The 16,002-nt window shown below is 44.3% G+C and overlaps 1 long non-coding RNA gene across 7 annotated transcripts in view; it reads right to left on the minus strand.

The window, feature by feature from the left end:
- Nucleotides 1-16,002, minus strand: part of LOC121071229 — a 151,498-nt gene that overhangs the window by 4,961 nt on the left and 130,535 nt on the right. The window contains exon 7 of one of the 7 annotated variants that reach the window (XR_005820448.1): nt 551-616. The exons of the other annotated variants lie outside the window; for them this stretch is intronic. This is a non-coding gene — a long non-coding RNA (uncharacterized LOC121071229). The remainder of the gene's footprint in view (nt 1-550; nt 617-16,002) is intronic. 7 annotated transcript variants of the gene reach the window in all.

A 16,002-nucleotide genomic window follows, 5' to 3' on the forward strand; every position in this document is an offset into this window, starting at 1 on the left:
TTTTAATGTTGGGTGCAACTTTCAAAAGCATTTGCCAAAGTAGCACAAGGCCAGATTTGCAGAAATACCTGTGTTTACCTAAATGTGCCAATGACATCTAGCAGGATTCACAAAAACTTGTAGAGATGGCACCCGTGGCTGGCACATCTGGAAGCTGTGTTCAACGATGAATCTGTATGTGTTCTAGCATTACATCAACAAGACCTCTAGCTTGTATGTCTTCCTAAAGAAACGGTGGTGGGTTTTTTTTTGAAGCATCATTTAAACCATACTGTTTAAATGGGAAAAGCCACCCATCCCCCTTTATACTAGAAGCAGGAATGAGCTATTCAAAATCATACATAATGAAAAGCATGAAATACATCACTAACGTGATAACTAGAACTGACTGAGGAACACAGTAGTTAACTCGGGTTGAGGTGTTTCTTCCAGAAGGACACTTTAGCTCTGTGAGAGTTGAGGTCCTAAAAAACGTTGTTCCACTTTTCAAGAGACTGATTTCTTGTTTTTCTTATTACAACCACTTCCCCCTGCAGCTAGCAGCTGTTACCTGGTATGATGAGAGGATTAAACAGGCTTAACTTGCCCGCTGCATTTATGAAGTGAAACCACCCACCTAGGAAAAAAAAGGAAAGGAAAAAAGAGAGCAAAGGGGATATCCTGCATCAATTGGAGTCAATGGGAACATGACCAGGACTTGGCAGAGGAAAAAGAACAAACGTACATCTGGCTCATCTTCTGCTTCAAAAGGAGAGCAGTGGGTTTTGAATAAACCACATGCCCCCTCCCACACACCCCAATTCTCCTTTTGGGTGGCAGATGTTCCACTACCATTTTTAAAATGCCACCAGAGCACCCCCCATGTGTGAGATGAATAGGCTGAGAACAACACACAGACATGGTCTGTTTTGGCCCTGTTTTCTCTTTGTTCCCCATTAAGTATATGGCTTCAGCACTTTGAAGTGGGTTAGCTGTTTCAGAAGCAACCTGTTTCTTAATTAAGGTACTGCATCTTAATTAATTTAGGTTAAAAACCATAAACCTTCTACCTTTGGGAAAAATGCCATGCAACACTTCAGGTTGGCAGTCCCAGTGTAACATCGCACCATACGTGTATTAACCAGCTGTCTTAAGCAGACACAACAGCCTCTGCATACCTAAGCACAGTCTGGTTTACATGATTACAGCATCACAGTCACAGGATGAAGAAGACAGACCAATTACTCCATGCTGTTTTACGAAGTGTTGCATGAAGAGCTATAGGTGGTCTACAGACTTTTCTTCTGTGGATTTTTTTTTTAAGATGCAGCCTATTTGGCAATACAAATATGGAATGCATTTAATGCTCATAAAAGCAGGAGTAAGAGGACAGTTCAGAGCTCAGCAGTGTGTTAGCAGATGTCTATAGATCCCACACGCTGCTCTAGCTATTTATCCCAACCCTGAGCTTTCACAGCCTTCATATTGTTGTCTGGGATCCTTTGAGCAGAAACAGCTGAACAATCTGTCACTCCAAACAGTAGCAGCTTAGCAGTGTTCGTAAATTATTACCTACCTTGTAGAGAGGTGTGACAGTTGGTTAATGGTTGTAAGCTGTTATATGATTGCTGTTGTTTGGTGAGAGCTAGAGCTGTGCTGGAGACACTCAAGACTTGGTGAAGGTGGGAAGGGCAGGAGGGAGCAGGTAGAGAATGTGCTACGAGAAGATTGAAAAGGAAAACTAGAAACCTAGAGTGCAAGTGAAAAAAATGAACAGAATATTAATTTCCAAAGAAAATGAAAATCTGAGCAAAGGAGACAAGGGAGAAAATAGTAAGAAAGGCTGAAAAGGATAGTTTCAAGACCAACAACAATAAGAGTTCCATCAGAAGAAAGGGGGAGATCTAAAACTAAGAAAAAGGCTACAACAAAACAAACACTCACTTTCTAGGTCAGTGAATAGAATTGATTTTTTTGCTCCTATATTGCTTCTTATTTGTACTTCCCATTATTGGGACATAATTGGGACACTTCAAGGATTCTCTTTAAGCTTAATGGGAAAGGAAGGGCTGTTATAGGCCTCTCTTTATACTGGAGGTTCTGCATGCCTCACTGGGACATAACAGAAAGACAGCCCAAAAATCTCATCAGCAAAGCACCATATAGCCTTCCTGCTAGATGAAGAGTTGTCAGCTTGGTTTCAGTTGGAAAACAGTGAGAGAGCAATATTCAGAACATTATCCGAAACAATCAGCTGAGCAAAGACACTTGAGCACGAGTAACTGATCTCAATTCATCCAGCTGTGGTTATCTTTCAAACCACCTTCCTTCCACAAATGCACGCTTGGGAGGAGATGGAGTGGGCTGGGAGGTATGCGCACACATGCATGTGCACATGCACACCGATGCACAGAGAACATTATTTGTTAGGTTGATGAATTTAAGAAAATGTTGCTTTCTGTGCCCCTCACCCTGTCCTAGAGGTAAGAGCATAAAAAAGCAACCTTGATGTTGTTAAATTGGAGCAGAAAGTCAAACAAAAAGAGTTTTCAGAGGTCTGCTTCCAAACGTCTTTGTCAACTATTACAGATACCCACACACAGGTAACAGTTTGGGAGCCTTAGGCATTACAGCTTTTCCCCTTCTCTACCTCTGGTAAAGTCAATGTGCAAGTAAAGATAGTGGCTGGGACCATCAGAGCAAATGGTGCAGGAGCCATGATAAATGTCCCTTGTCATTCCTCTCACAGTTCAAAGAGAAGATTAGTCCACTACTCGTGCGTACCTTGCCATGTACCTTAACGCTTTGCTTTCTGGACCTCCAGCAAAGGCAGACTATGGCAGTGGATTTCAGAGACTTGCTGTTTGAATGGAGTGCTGAGCTGTATGAGCAGCTGACTTTGCCAGTACGTTGACAAACTACAAATTGATTTTTTTTCCTGCCCCAAGTCTAAGTTTATTAGGCATATTTAAAGATCCTTCTCATTTTATTTTTTTTTATTGGCAGAGGCTAAAGAATAATTTTTCCAGACTTTTAAAAATTTCTTTCTGCTAAGATCACATTATAAGAGATTTTTTTTCTAAGGTACTTGTCTTTTCTTATTGTCTCACCTGTGATGTTGAACTTCAGAGCGAACATTACACTTCACAAAATGTGTAAGAACAGTATTCAGACTTGTAGCCGTTCCTTTCAGTACACTATGAGAACACTTCTTTTCTGATGCAGCTCTACATCAACTGGGGGATGGGGATACTTGTGCCTCCATCTTGTTTGGCCTTTCCATTACTTTTAAATTGAACTCACATATGGCAAATTCAGGCAATGACATACAAGAATCAACATGTTGCACACTATTCCACAGCACAGAGAATTTGATGACTTAATTGTCAAATGTCTATATTAGTTTTACTATCACTATATGATATTTCTAACAGGTTTTAATCTAAGCGTTATTGTCAGAACACCATGATGGGTGGAAACTCTGCGGTGCCGTTCACACCCCCCCCCCGTTTCCAGCAATGAGGCGGCAGCCACAACACTAGTGGCAGCAGAGCTGCTGTTCCCCTATCTCTGACAACAATCTCCTGCTTTTCGGGAGGTGGTGGTGAGCAACGTCTAGGAGCTGCCCCGAGACTCTCCAGCAACAGGCTCTGGGTAAGTGCAGGGGGGCAGGTAGCCAGCACACAGTGACAAGCACGCTCCCAGCCTTTGGGAGGGGAGCTGCCTGTTGCAGCACAGGACGACAGGTCAGCTTCCCTGCCTACTGTCACCCCTGTCTCCCGGTCGGCCAAAGGACAGGATGACATGCTCAGCAAACAAATGTGTGAAGGGAGGGGCTTGAGATCCAAGAGACTTCATTTTTACATAATTTTTCTCCCAACTGCCCCATTCTCTGAAAGGCCACAAGAGATCATGAGAACAGGATCACCAATTCCTCTTCATGCTGGGTGAAGCAGGACATGCAGAGCACACATACACAACTATGGTATTGGCTTATCATTTTTTCCATGCAAAACAAATGTCTTCCCATTAAGAATATCAGTGCTGGAAGTGGTTTAAAGGTAATGGGCACTCCAAGAGAACAAGTCTAAGGACTTGAGAGCCACAGACAGGAGACAATCAGGGCAGGCAAAGGTGGGAAAGCTCTGATTTCTCAGCTTGGGAGAAGGGGGGAAGAGAATTCTTGATGCCTACAGACTGCTGCACCTGGGGATAGGTACAGGCACAGTGGAGAAAGTTAGTTTGAAGATACTTGAATACTAATGGAAAAGAAGGCATGGGGATTAGCCATCATTTGAAGACGAAGACAATGAAGCAGGAGATAGGTTAAAGGCTGTTTCAGAGAACTGCAGAGTAATTTTCCATTACCTTTGGTCAGACATGTAAAGAGACACAAAAGTCAGCACTCAACTGGAAGCAGCTGGAAAAGTATCAAAGAAAGAGAAATGAACCCAGAGAATCAGCCTGAGGAAAGCATACACGACGCTCATTAACATGGCCAATAAACTGGTAGGGAGCTACTGAAGGGTGTAAGGGGACAGAACCATCAGACAATCCCTGAAATATTGAAAAAAAATAGGTGCAGAGGTGGCTAGAAAGCTGAGAGTGACCAATGCCAACATCAGAAGTTACTGCTTTCTCAGGTGTGCCTGTGAAACACATGGGAAAGCCGTGGATGCAGCAGTAGATGGATTTACAGACAAGACAGATATGGGAAGGAGTGGAGAGTTCAAGATCAGGGCTGCCCACAGCTTCACTGTGAGGGAGGTAGATGGGAGGTCAGGAGAGCAAGGAGATAAAAGCTGTGGAGATAGAGCTACACAATACGGACCTGTGAAGCCGTCTGTCAGCTCGAGCAACCAGCTCTTCCTTACCAGAAGAGCATGTGGTGATAGCAGGCAGTGTGGTGCGGGTAGTGGGTGTGGGACCTGGGAAGTGGGGAGACTCAGCCCTACAAACATACGCTCATGGCTTGAGAAACAACATGTCCTCTGATGCTTGTTTTTGGCCACCTGTTGACAGGACAGACAAGTGGTGATGCATAAGAGGTGGTCATGATTACAAAGGAGATCTATGGACATTGATACCTGTACAACATAATTTAGAAATTTGCATGGTGTGGATGGATTGTTACCCTCGTGGTCCCCAAATGACAAGCACATAATTACCCCTTGTAATGGGGCTGAGAGGAGGGAAGAGGGGAGTGTCAGTTTCTCTAACAACCAGAACAAGGGAAAATCTGTATATTTAAGCTTCCTGTTGAAAGGTTAAACAAAAAGATTCTGTTCAGCTGTTAGCAAATCAGCTGAAGAGAAGCTGGGACTCTGGGCTGCTCAGCTCTACTGAACACTAAGAAATAGCCTCAGTGCTGAGTGTGCACAGCCCCACAGTTCAGTCCCACATTGTATAGGAAATGCCTACAGACATAAAGAGAGGCCACGGTAGGAGGAAAAACAGCAGAAACTTCTTTGCCAGCAAATGAACAACAACAACAAATTGAAATTCTGACCAAAATACAACCCAAAATGTTTCCAGAAGAAACACATTCTTACTCCATTTTATTTCAAGAGTATCAATCCCTGAAATAACTGGATTTAAACCTCCATGTGATAAAGAAGTTGGCCTTTGTGCTTATATGAAGGATCACATTGTGATCTGAACATCTGACAAAGTCCCTCAACCAGGAGCCGAGGAGGCTCACACATGTTCCAAATTTGCAGCTCAGACCCTCCACTAAAGCAGATCAAATCTTTGGAGATGCACAAAAGAAAAATACAGCCCTAAGACAATAGGTAGATCCAGGTTCTGGTGTCTGTTGCTGCAGCCTAATGCAGAGCGTGGGGTGACCATGAGTCTCACCAGGCTTTCCTGCAGTCATGAAACGACTGCAGCACGTCCCAATCTATTTACCTGCAAGTACTAGGTATAATCCGTTTAGATAAGCCCATTACCATGGTACGTGACCTTTGGACTTTGGCTTAAGGCTTCTACTTTCCCTTCTGGAGAGAGCACATCATATTTCACTGTCTATTTTATTTCTTTCTCCCTTATTATAGTTGTGCTCAGTATCCTACACAGATTGCTTTTCCTGGAGGCATAAACAAGCAGATAGAATCTAGAGGATGTTTAAATAAAGGGAATCATTTTAAATGGTCTTTGAATTAATAAGTATATATAAAGATAAATAAGAAACATAAAGATATATAGGACATATAGGTAATACAAACAAATCATGACGCATCTGTCCAGTGTGCTCTGTTTATATGAGCACTCAGTGCTAGGATATTCTCGAAAGCAATAGGCCTCCATTCTTCATCTTTCTGGATGCACTTGTGATCCCAGCTGGGACACAGGAAATTTTCCACCATCTCAAGTGAAGGATGGGTTGCTAGATAATACATTGTGCCTATTAGGAAGAGTTTATCCTAAAAGAATACCTAAAAGGCAGTCTACCTCCTTGACTTACTGAATCTAAGTTGACAGAATATGCACTTCCACTGTAGCCCCTACTAATTAGCACTAGAGAAAATAACTACCAATTTAAAGATGTTGGTGACTTGCAGGCAGAATGGGTCACTTGTTTTTTAATGCTAACTTCTCACCTATCTTCTCCCATATTCCTGCCAGCCACTGACCTTCCTTTGATCTGCTATAGATTTTGAATGCTGTCTCCCTTCTATTTTCTGGACCTGTGTTCAGAAAGAACAGCTACAGTATTCTTTGTGAATAACTATGAACAGCAACTGCTTCTGAAACTCCTATGGAGATGGGCTGAACCCTTCATGCCTAATTAACGCAAGATCGAGTGGGACCCTCAGCACAGGGTGAGCTGGTTTGGTGAGATATTTGGTTTTATCTTTTATCACAGTCTTCTCTAGCACACAGTCTGAATAGATAATGTAGAAATTTATCCATCAACATAAATTAGACACCAAAGTTGGAAAGATTTGATCCACCTGAACAACTACTACAAATAAATACTTGTTCATCCTCCTGGCTTTATCACAGACTCCCTCTTCTGCATCACTTTTTGCTCAGGGTATGACACTTGAATAAACAGTATTTAGCGCAAACACAGCGCAGAGTCTGCCCATCTCTGAGCCATGCAGGAGAGAGTTGTGCCTCACTGGAAGGCAGACATGACTGGGCCTGTAACCTGAAGGCAGTGCACAGCATTTCAGGAAGAGTGCAAGGCACAAATCCAAAGGCCAATTCCTTCACCTGCCAAAGGTGTGTCTTTAAACAGGCAACGATCAACACCAAAGAGACAGATCCTGCTGTTGGTGTCAACGCTGTAGAAGTATAACTGTCCAAGTTATACTGCAGTAGCTGACAGCAGGATTTGTCCTTCTCTCTGTTCAAAAATCCCATCCTGGGCAAAGTGGGACCTTTAAAGGAGATGACCAGGCATACTGCTCATTCATGAGTGGCTGGAAGCTCACTCTGGCTGTTTCATGTGTGCCTGAACACAGTCTTACAATCAAAACATAAAATGGCATTTTTGTCTCTCTGAAGTGTCATCCAGGAAGAGCCCCTCAGGCTACACATCTTCCCAAGGAATGCTTGCTTAGATACAGAAAGCTTTCTGGGTCCAGTGGTAGCGCCACCGGGGTCAGCATGGCAGCAGCATGGAGCAGCTTGCATAAGGGGCCAGACTCTCATTAGCGTCTCTTAGTCAGGGCTGCGAGATCGCTGCCGCTCCACCCTGAGGCCCAGGGAGGCATCACTATTTCTCCAGCTCTGCCTTTACTGAATAACTCAGCTAATGGCAACAGATGAAGTAGTGATTTTCTGATGTTTGGCCAAGCTGTTAACATTGTCATTCTAGCACATTTTAACAAGTACAGACAGGTCTGGGCATTAGTCATATTTCTAGAGGCAGTTCTTTTCTTTTTCTCTGTCTATTTTTTCTTTTCTATCTTATCCATTTTTACTGGGCTTCAAAGCCCTCAGTAGAAACAGATGTGTGAGTGTTATAAAATTATATTGCTAAATCAGGGCTGTTTTCCAACTTTATACAAGTTGTATGTCAAAAGACACTACAAGCAGGAGGGCCAACTGTTCTGCATTGAGAAAAGCTTCAATAAGAAATTGCAGGCTAAGAATCGAGCACCTACTGTTAGGGCATGCCTGAACTAAAACTGCCCTCCCAGCCCTAATTTAGTTTCTTCATATATGCACCTTATTCTGTAGTGTACAATATCCAAATTGATGTTAGTGGGTTTGGTGGGACATCTGACTCAGCAGGCATTGCACACACAAGCTTTTCAATACTTTGTCACATCTTCACTCGTCAACACATGTTTTCTAGCACCATTAAATGTATCCCAGAGGTGACCTTTATGGTATTGCAATACTTCAGAAGCATGTATTTATTTTCCTGGGGCTCCTCTGAGCAGAAGCTTGGCCTGCAGTCCTCAGCAAGGCTGCGCCACTAAAGGTTTGCTTCAGTAAGGTTGAAAGCGCTCAAGCCTTACGTGTCCCCTAGACTTGAATGAAAAGGTGGTATATGAAAAGTTTCTGAAGAAACTCTTGCAGTGAGCTTGGTTTCTTAGCAAAGTACTGGGCCACTACGCTGCCTTGCTTATAGCAGCTTTTTGTGTGAGAAGTTCTTCACGTAATGTAAAAAAGAATCCAGTTTCTCCCATTTGTGCAAGTCAGCCTGACTCACAGTTGTTATTCATGAAACAAATACAAGTAAAAATCACTCAGGAATGGGAATGGTTAATTATACACAATAGAGCTGTGAAGCTTGTTACCACCACCAGTCAGTCCTGCTATTGCTTCCAGCTGAGCAGCCCAGGCCACAGGACATGGGCCGCATGCTCCAAGACAGCAGCTGAGACAGCGCGTCCCTGCCCGCAGCCCGCCTGCTCCTTTGTGGCCCAACAGGATGCAGCAGCCATGACAGCAGGGCTTGCACTTGGCAGAGCAACAGATTGCAAAGCATCCGGCGATACCAGGGCCATGTGTATGTGGCAAAATATGCTGCAATGTGAGGAGGCGAGCTGCCTGCTGCACTATGGCAAAGCAGATTGCATAGCATTAGCACTGGTGACAACAGGGCACTCATTGTGTGGGACAACAAGTCACACAGAGAATGTGCAAATGCAATTGGTTGGGCCCATTTAACATATGCACAGCAGAGTGACATATGGCAATTGGTGACTTTCCTGCCACAGATGCTGAAAGGCTTTGTTTCACTCCAGTGTGTGGTGCAGATCCAGCACATCGTTTCCCCCTTCAGTGAGGGGCAGCGTGAGTGCCAGCAGCACTCGCCCCCACCTTCAGGCACCGCAGATTCCCAGTGCTGCGAGTGCTTCTCACTGCGCTGTGTGGGCTTTCTGTTTCCAAAACCCTATCCACCAGCCGAAGCCTGGGCACGCTGAGAAATACAGCTAGTTTAAACACATGGCTGAGATGAACTCCCTTTTCAGCTCCTTTGCCCCTTTTCGTTTGGGTTTCTATACAATTTTATAGTACCACGGCCTGAAACAAACTACTTCTAAAAATGTTTAATTTTTCATTAGAACCTTTGTTGTAAATAGTTTCTCTCTATTAACAATACAAATAGGTAACTGGATTATTATAGTGACCAATAGATTATTTCTTCAACTCCATTAAGCAAATATTTAAATGGAAGTGAAAATTGGCAATGCAAAACGATGGCTTCCTGGCAATGGGACAGAAACAAATGGAAAGGGGTTCTATCAGCTTGCTCATGCAGGAAAAACACGAAGGAAGATTCTGAGATCCTGGTATGTGTTGTAGCTACGTTCACCTGCACAGAGCCATGAGACAACAGTCTCACGCAGTCTGCAGCACCAGACCAGGGTTAAGACAGGGAGATATACTCTCCTCTCTGCCACTGCCCACCTGCCTGACCACTGACAAATCACTTCAGCTCAACAAGGAACAGAAATAAAGACCATGATGCTCATCCCAGTGCACTGCTTTGGGGTTGCCTGCTGGCTGCAGAGTAGAAGGTGGGGTAGGAGCTGACCTTATAACACTGGATCGTTTCATGTGGGCCACAGAAAACTCACGAGCCAGTAACAGCATCCATCAAGCTGAGGACTCTGGGGTCAAAATCTTATTCCCTACTTCTGTCATTATCGATCTCTGCTCACTTGTTTCCATGGTGAAGAAGAATCCAAATCTACATAGATTTAAAGCACTTTGTTTACAGGCACACAGGGGGCCAAGCAATCAAAGTCAGATGATAATTAAGTGCCCTCTCCTGCAATGGGATGGGACTTGATACACGTTCTGTCTTCTCTAGATTTCTGCTTGACCAGACTGTGAGATAGCAGAGCCAGGCTAAGACATGGAGTTCGCAGCTGCTGCCATGTCCCACAGGTAAGCAGCTTGAGAGCTGCCCAGCTGAGAGCAGTTTTCTTTGCTTTATGCTCCTTTTCTTTTTAAGAGCTAGTGAAGGAAATGTGTTGCTTCAAACTGGGCTGTGGAGTAGCTGTAGCGTAAGTTAAGGGGCATAACATGAGTTGCTACTGACAAGCTGTGCAGGAGCAAGAGGCAAAATGACAACTGTGAGTGCTGAGACTGCTTTGAGTACAACTAGCTTTACAGCTGCAAATCTCTGCTGCATTCAGGCTGCATGGAGATCACCAGAGGGCTGAATTATGCTGGCTCCAGAATCCTCAAAGTAATTTGTCACTGTGGTCCTCAATAGATCCCTGAGTTTCTGTATTTCCATGCTTTCCATTCTGTATTTCCATGTATTTCCATATGAACACGTGTGGTAAGTCTGATTAGTTCTGACTGCATCATATTTACTCTGCAAGCACCAACCATCTGTGCAGCAACTGTCCAATACGTCCAGGCTGCATCAGACCCTCTGGACCTGTGCTGTGGCGTTGATGCACACATTTACAGAGCTCAGACAATACCTCTGGCTGACTGCTTCAAAACCACTGTTTCACATGCTCTGTTGTGATGAAATCCTAGAAACACAGCTTCAGCCCTCAGATTTGTCCTGGAAAATTGTAGAAGTGTGGAACAACACGAGGTGCATTTGGTAAAACTGAATTTGCAGTAGTCCTGTCTCTGTGGCATTGAGAGCCTGATCAGATCACATCAACTGACTGGAAAAGGGCATACGGCATAAGAGTTTTACCTTGAGACTAGCTCCCTCTGCAGCCTGATTTTCAGCACCCACAACATGGGAACATTGTACATCTTTTTAGAATAGGATAGGATAGGACAGGATAAAATAGGATAGAATAGAAGAGTTCAATTGGAAGGGCCCTTCAAAGATCACTAAGTCCAACTGCCTGACCACCTCAGGGCTAAATATAAGTTCAAGCACATTAATGAGGTCATTATCCAAGTGCCTCCTAAACAGTAGCAGGCCTGGGGCATCAACCAACTCACTAGGACGCCTGTTCCTGTGTTTGACCACCCTCATGGTAAAGCCGTTGTTCCTCATGCCCAGTCTTTAGACAAACATTTGTTTGACTGCTACTCACAGCTGGATAAACCTGGGAATGAGTGGAGTCAGTCTGGGAAACCTGTGCTCCCCATTCTCGTCAGGGTGGCGTATTAACTTGTCTCGTGTTTTCCAGTATCACAGGGATGATACAAAATGACCACAGTGATTCAGACTGAAAAGCAGTCCGTCTTTCCGATTTAAAATTATGCCTCTGGAAGGAAGGTGACATCAAAAGCTGGTAAGGTGGTAAACAAGGAGGTAACTTCTGAATTTCCCGGAATAACCGAGCGCAGAAGCTGGCCCCAACACCCGGACCATGCAAACTCTCTGCAGCGTTTCCCACCCGTTGCCTCCAGCGGGCCGAGACCTGCCCGGCAGGGCCCCAGAGCGGCGGCAGAAGCGGAGCGGAGCACCTCAGTCCGGCTCTCCGCAGCCCCGCAGCGACACCCAGCGGCCCCAGGCTCGGGGCTGCTCCCCGGAGCGCGCTCCCGACGCGGCGAGTCCCCTGCGGCGCGTCCGAGGGCTTGTGTCCGCCGGCGGCGGGGCCCGGCGCTGCGCTGGGGCTGCCAGCTCAAAGCCTTTGACCTGCGGTGGGATCGCGCTGGTGGGCAGGGCGAGCACGGAGCAGGAATGAAGCCAGGGAAATTCCACAATTTATACCACGCAGGAGATCAGATTAGATTATCACAGTGCATCCTTCAGGGCTGACGACTGTGAATCTGATGGTGAATCAGTAGCTCCTCTACCTCCCCGCCCTGGGTGGCTCAAAGACCTGCTTCTGAGTGCTCGCTGTCTTTATTACACAAGACACTGTACCCGCTGGCCACCTTTCTCCATTCCCATCTGCCTGGCACCCGGTACAAATCACAGTGCTGCAAGAAGGAGCTAACAAACTCCCCAGCAGTGCGCTCATGCTTCATCAGCCAGGTCAACAGGTAGGAGGCATCTCCCTGTACCAGGGCTTTTCTCCCCAAAAGCCACCACATCCAGACGCATTGTCTGCATTGAACACAACCCACCGCCAATATGTGATTGGGTTAGTGCAAGCCACTTGCCAAGCCAGCAAGCAAAAAGCACCACGAAGTAACATTTTGCTGCTACATCTGCGCTGCATCAGCACACGAGGGAGCTCAGAGAGGCAGGCACTGCCAAGGCAGACTCTGACTTTACCATGGCTGCACTGAAAACAGATGACTGTGGTATTGTCAACTTCAACCAGCCAGAAACTATGCCATGCATCCAAAAATCGTATGATAGGATTTTTAAAAAGAACGATTTCAAGGAATTTTGCTTTACTTTTTGGTGTTTCCAATCTGCTGTACTCAAGAGAATGGAAAACATCCCTTTTAGTATTTATAATCATAAGACCTCTATATCTCATGCAGTCCTCCAGGTCTGGCTCTTAGGCCAACACTAAACACTGAGCTGAATCATAAAACTGGGGGAAGTGTCAGCACTGACTAGGGTGCACAATTGCAGAGACAAACCCCATGCAGGCAGGCACCAGCAACCCCCCTTTCTCCACTGGACAGCAGCCAGCTTGTTGGCGAGTGCCTCTCCAGCGCTCTAGACTCAGTGCTGAGAGCCAGAGCAAGCAGCAGCACAGAGCCATGGTCAAAATACGGTATGTTTACGCAACCAGTACAGCTACATTGCCAATGGCATTTAAAAGAAAATATAGCACATTTCTTTGACTGCATGAAGAGTTCACAATGCTTGCAAAGTTCAGGGCTACTATGTGAATACAATACAGACAGCTTGTTTTTTTCTACTTTCTTTATTCTCTTCAGGATTTGTATCTGGCTATTTTAACAGTCACTCCTGGAGGCCGGAGGGATGAATAGTTATTATATATAGAAACCTTCAGCTAGCTTAGAGTCAAGAAAAAAAAAGAGGAAGAAAAAAAGAGTAATTGTTCCAAATGGTCAAAGCAGAGTCCACATAGTGAAAAAGCTACATCATATCTTTCACAAAAGCAACAATTTGCTGGTAGCATAAATTGCTTGTGTGCTTTAGAAAAACAAGATACAAACTGGTGAAATACGAAGACTAGTCCTGAACTCATGTTATCTCCTATCTGCTGCCAGTAATCAGTAATGTAACTTGGCTTAAGCAGCCACACCTCATTCTCTCATGCAGATTTCCTCCAACATGCATTTCAGCAGTAGACACACATATTAAAACTAGGTGAAAACACGTTTTCAGTGCTTCCCACTGGAGGAAAAGCTCATTAACAACACTGCAACAATAATTTGCACAGAATACCTTTTCCAAGCACAGCAAAAACAGAGGAAAGCTGACAAAAGTATAAGGCAAACAGTTTCCCTTGGGTAACCACTGGCTTAGAGTCCACGCTGAATTTGGCCACCAAGATGCAAATTGGTACAAGCAAACTCAAAGTAGTCTAGCCAAGTCTAGCAGTTAAAAACTGCAAATGAACATTTGGGAGATTCCAACATAGGCTTTCTACTTTGCAACTGCTTGCCAGAATATCCCATTCTCCTGTAGTCCACCCTCAAAGGACAGCTGGAAGGAGGCCTGACCATCTGTACAAACTGTTCATCATGTTATGTGACATTGAAAAGAAAAGTGTACAGTCTGGCAAAATTCTAGCCTATCATGCTAATCCCCATTTATTTATTTATTTATTTTATTCTCTCTCTCACAGAACTGCATATGAGCCTCCAAAAACTTAGGGATAAACCTTCAAGTTTGGCTCCCTCAGACTGGCCATCCCTAGCTACAGGTGGCCAGCTGGGGGTTCCCAGCCACCTGGCCTCGTTGCTTGATTTGCTCCAAGGACAAGCCCATCTGCTGGCTTCGGTGGCCAGCCTTCTCCTGCCATGACTGCCTCATCTCTAGCACACAGAAAACATGCACTGGAGTGTTTGTAACTCTTAGAGAGTGTGCTGCCATGCGCTCTGCTGTGCGGCAGGAGGTGTGTAACTGACATTTGTGGATACCATGCGAAGCAGCCATCAAGCTTCATGGACCTCCAAACGCTGTGCATAAATGGGGCTGACACACTGGGTAGTTTAAGCAGCTACACTGCCTATCTTTGACAGTAACAACTGTCCACCGCCACTATCAACAGTCTTAGCCTCTCCCATCGACTGATAAACTGCATATGGGAAAATACCTGCAATGCTCCTAGCACTCCCTTCCAGCTTCCCTTCTGCTACTATTTTGATTTTATCCCAGCAATCATCATTCTACACAACACAAAACAGGAGACTAATATGTCATAAACCTACATGCACTATGGTCCAGACTGAAAGGTATAGCCAAAAGCTTCAACAGCATGTTTGTATGCAATGTAAATATGGAAAGGCACAACCTAATACTATGAAAAAGTAACCCACCACTTTGATGCTTTTGTGGGATTTTCATGGAATTAAGGTATTGATCTCAGCTAAGGGTCTTATCATGCAAATGGCAGAATTTAAACCAGTTTATGCTAAAAGATCAGTTTTCAAAGAAAGCATTCTGTTCATGATGCGCTAAAAAAGTATCATGGGCTTATGGCCCTCCCTGTTTGCAGGTGAGTGTATGATTACATTTCTGTTAAAGAGGAAGCTGAAACATTCAATATGTTGGAGAGTATCCATGAAATAGAAGAAAAATTACATTCAGAAGAAGCAGTGACCAATGTTCTCAGGTCCCTTTTTATCATCCTTGTTTCCTTCCTCTTTACAGTCCCAGTCTCATTCTTCGAAGTTTATGCATCCTGTATTTCTCATGAACCTTTTGAAAGGATCTTTCTGTCCTGCAAAACATTTATCTTCATGCAGACAGAGCAGTATACACCTTCAAAAGAGTACGAATGCTTTCTTTACCTAAACACATCAGTAATTATTTTGCTATTTTAATACTGAGATAGATTCAGATAAAACTATAAGGTTTGCACTTTGGCTCTGTATCACAGCTTAACTGTTTTCAAGAGTGAGCTAAATCAGACATGGGTAGAAGCATCCAAATAAACTTACATTTGGGTCTGAAGTTTGCTATTTCAACTTCAGGTGTGTTTTGATCTGGAGCTTTGATGTGCTCCAGAATAAAACTGAACTGCTGGCTGAAAAATCCCCTGAAGCAAAACAGAAGACTAAACAACCTTTTGAATAACCTTCATGAGTGAATCCTATATTTGTTTTCAGGAAGTGCTCAGCTGCCTGTAGCCATGCCTTCCAGTGTATAATCACCAAGCACGATTACAAGGATTTTCCCCTCATAATGTGACGTAAGAATATTCTACAAAACAGCCACAGACTTCAGCAAGTAGGAGTTCAGACTACTACCTGGGACACAAATTTATATTTCCGAATCATTTATGTTTCCTGCCAGGTCCTACTAAATCAAAATAGAGGTGACAGTAGAGCAATGATAAACATGAAAGAGATTCAGCACTAGAATGAAAAATGTAAAAGAGCTTTAAACGAAAAAGGAAGGAACAGTAGGGCATCAGTCTCTTGTCTTTCCCCAGGGCTTCTTTGCATCTCCTTGTTTTACTGATGCTATCATCTCTTTCTATCTTCTTAAAGCTCATCTGTGGTGCGAGGCAGTTTTAGCAGTAATGT

The sequence above is a fragment of the Cygnus olor genome, chromosome 5 (genome assembly GCF_009769625.2).
Source record: "Cygnus olor isolate bCygOlo1 chromosome 5, bCygOlo1.pri.v2, whole genome shotgun sequence".
Taxonomy (NCBI): Eukaryota; Metazoa; Chordata; class Aves; order Anseriformes; family Anatidae; genus Cygnus; species Cygnus olor.